The following is a 4108-nucleotide window of genomic DNA, read 5'->3' as shown; positions in this document are numbered from 1 at the left end:
ATGGCCCATTACACTGAAGACAGATGCAGTAGGTTTTGAAACAGCAAGCCAGAGGGTGAAAGATAAATGTTGCAAAAATTCCTTGGGCTACTAACACTTCTATAGGTCTAGTACTCTGGACACATAAGGATAGCTAAAGGGAAAGGCGGTATCAGAAGAGAGAACCACAATGCTTTTTGGACTTCTTTGTGTTTTGAAGGCAACATATACTACATACTGTATAATTTGAAAGGCTGGCAGTTTTGAGTAGAACTTAGGAAAAAAAAGGGGTTTGCACAGTAGCATATGCTTTCCTGTCATTTGGGCATTATGACACAGGGACCAAAATATATTGGAACTATCTATGGCTGCATGGAACCTCTGGCAAGCCCTGATAGAATAACATCACAGAACCTTAAGGTTTTCTTTGTGAGAGGCAGTTTTTGCCTTGCTATTGAACCCTGATGCAGACCGTGTGCCTGATTATGGGATGTCTACTGATTATGCTCTTTGAGTTGTCCATGTTGAACTAGGTGATAGATGATTCACTGAGCCATAAAATTGAATAGAAACAGCAGCATTGCATTTTAAGTTAAAATGATCCCTATGAAACCAGTCTAGAAGGCTCTAGTAAATTGCACAAACAAGTGGTTCAGATTTTAATGTACTTCCTCTTTATAACTTTGATGCCTTCCCCTCATTCTACACATTTGGCTTCATGGGGAATTCCATATGACTAGAATAATCAGATGTCCAGCTTTTCCTTAGATATCACTGGTTTATACCTGTTCAACATTCACTCATCATTCACGATACCACTTTTCATTGGCAAAAGTGTCCCACTTCGGAGAATCAATTATATGGCTACCCTACCTTTGATCATTTAATGGAGAGGAAAGACTGTGTGCCTGGTTCATGGGTTTCTGTATGGTATTCTGGCATTAGCTGGAAGTGGATAGTTAATGTACCACACTCCACTCAATGGCAGAACCTTAAATGACATGTCTGGTTGTCTACTTTGTGTGGAAGGAGAGATGGCTTGAGATGCATATTTACACTAACTCAGTCAGTACCAGATTGGTTAGCTATTCAGGGACTTTGAAAGAATAAAATTGATAGATTAGTAATAAGGAGGTTCAAAAGGCAGGCTATTTGCATAGACCTCTCTGAATGGGATATGATATGAAGATATTTGTTTCTCATGTAAATGCCTGGTACACGGATGCCCCAGTGGAGAAAATTCTCAATAATTAAGATCTCCCCACTTCTTGGGTGATATTTAGACTCTTTCTCTGGCCACGTTGGTGTTTACTGTGTGGGTCAGTATTTAAAGTGTATTGGTAGCAGGGACAGAGGTTATTCAAGGACTCAGCAACATGGTATCTCTCTTTGTCAAAGTTGATCTAATTAGTAATGCTATTAAATGCCAGGCCTGCCAGTAGCTGAGGCCAATTTTGGGCCCTTGATATGACAACATTCATCATGAAACCAGCATACGTGATCTCACAAGTGCATGTTCCAAATTACCAAGAAGGATCAAAAGGGCAGTGTGTGGCATGTGAACAGGAAAGCACAAATTCATTGATAAAGGGCACAATTCCATTCTTCCATTGTTACTGCTGCCGTTTTGCTGGGTTGTCTTTATGAAGAGGATCATTAGGAAAAAAGGAAAACTATTATAATTCAGCAATTTTATTTGTGTACTTTATCTCATTTTGTTCTCACAACGACCTTGTGAGGTGGGTTGGGTTGTAGCTCCACCATAAAATTGAAGACACAGGAGCAGAGAAGTAATTTTCACTTCCAAAGACTCATAGAGGGTTAGATGTGATGTTAAGGTTTCAACCCAGATATGTCTGTAGACTGCTTTCTAGGGGAGTGCATGGATTGCTAAGGTGGGTCTCAGTGGGCTCTCAGTGTAGGTCATTCTCTTACCCTTGCACCTTTGCCAGTCACTGTGAGATGCAAACTGCATTTTAAACTCCTACATGTCTCTTTAAGCTCTAGCCCAACAATGGGGTGAGCAGGGCTCTGCCTGAAGAGAGGGAGACAATAGGTGGTGGCTGTATGCTTCTGTTGAAGCTCCTGAAGTGTCCCAGGTCAGGGCTCTTTTCCTGCGTCCCCAGGATCTTCATAGGGGATGAAAGGGAGTCTGAGTTCTGTGGAGTGTGATCTGGGCTGGGCAATTTGGGAGGAAGTGGACAGAATCGGGCAGGAGGCTACTTTTCAGAGGTGACCAAATCTGGCCTTGGAACCTCTTAATTTGGGCAAATAGTCTTCACTGATACATACCGAGTTTGGTGACAAGTAATGATTATTTTCCCTTGTTTTATTTCACAGGGTCGAGTCAATTCTCACATGGTACTTGGCCTTTTCATAGCACTTTTCACATGTGTGGTGGGTTTGGAAATGTATCTATTTTGCAACGGTGTTGTGAGATAATATATGTAAAGTACTTGAGCTTGCCCCAGTGGGGCTGTTTTTGTTATTGTGGTTGTCTGTCTACTTGTCAAAAATCTCTATTGCAGTGGTTCTCAACCTGTAGGTTGCGACCCCTTTGGGGGTCGAACGACCCTTTCAGAGGGGTCGCCTAAGACCATCAGAAAACACATATATAATTACATATTGTTTTTGTGATTAATCACTATGCTTTAATTATGTTCAATTTGTAACAATGAAAATACATCTTGCATATCAGATATTTATATTACGACTCATAACAGTAGCAAAATTACAGTTATGAAGTAGAAACGAAAATAATTTTATGGTTGCGAGTCACCACAACATGAGGAACTGTATTAAAGGGTCGCAGCATTAGGAAGGTTGAGAACCACTGCTCTATTGTAAGTTCTCAGGGAAGAGACTGTGTTCCTGTCACCTAGTACAGTACCTAGGACATGGATAGGTACTCAACACACTTTCTATGAAAGAGTGAATGAATTGAATAAAATGGGTTAAAGACAGAAAAGGTAGGGAATGAGTATGCTTTTCTTAACCATTTAAATGTCCTATATAATAAAAGGCTAATATGCAAATAGACCGAACGGTGGAACAACCAAACGGTCGTTATGATGTGTGCTGACCACCAGGGGGAATATGATGGGCATTGTTCACAGCAGGATGGTGTAGCAGACCAAGACCAAGGGGCACCAGACCAAGGCGGGGCTCCAGTCACTGTCATGGGGTGAGCCTTTGGTGGTTACTGAAAATTCTTTGCTCCCTCACACTGTGGTCCCGCATGGTGCTCACACCAGCTGCCGACCCCCTGCTGCTGGTGCCTGATGTCAGTGCTGATCACTTGGTGCTATCAGCGGGTGTGACCTGCGGCTGCCAGCCCTGATCACCCCTGAGGACTTCTCCACCTTGCTCAGGAGCAATTGGGGCAGCAGCCACTGCTTGCAGCTGCCGCTTGCACCAGCTGTTGGTGCTGGCCCCAGTCGCTCTGCGTGTGGGAGTGGTGGTGGTGGCAGGAGTGGGGCTGCTGGCAGATGGGCCGGGGCTGCGGAGGGAGGGGCCGGGAGTGGGCGCAGATGGGCCGAGACCCGCCCCTGTGCCTACAGCAGCCTTGTGACCCACATTCCTTTCAAGGTGCATGGATTCATGCACTGGACCCCTAGTATATAAATAATAAACATATACTTCTTGATTTTTTCAGTGACTAAATTCTTTATTTAAAATAGGCTAGATGTTTTTACTAGATTAAATAAAATACTCTACAAATGAGAATTTAAAATCCAACATACCAAACCCAGTAATACCAGTCAGGGATTGTTCACTGATCCCCATTTAATAACATTTGAATGAAATAGCTTACAATTCTAAGAATATGTGCCTTTGCTTAGAGAAAGATATCCAAAGCCATGTCACATTTTCTGGATACAACAGTGTCACACTAGTAAGAGACATCCTATAATGCCTAAGACAGCGAAGAAACAGTGACTTTCAAATGCAGAGAAGAATAGTATTTCTAAGTCACGGAGACAGTCGACACCTTTTATTTCAACAAGAGAATGAAAGCAAGAAGGGAACCTACACTATTTCTAGCCACTTGTATTTATTAATATGCGTTTGCTGCAGAAGGGTAAAACATGTTTTAGGAAAAAGATAGGCCATGGTACAAAGCTGGGGA

This window comes from Myotis brandtii, unplaced genomic scaffold (assembly GCF_000412655.1).
Source record: "Myotis brandtii unplaced genomic scaffold, ASM41265v1 scaffold681, whole genome shotgun sequence".
NCBI classification, from domain to species: domain Eukaryota; kingdom Metazoa; phylum Chordata; class Mammalia; order Chiroptera; family Vespertilionidae; genus Myotis; species Myotis brandtii.
The sequence above is the reverse complement of the archived record's forward strand: the minus strand, read 5'-3'. Positions refer to the sequence as shown.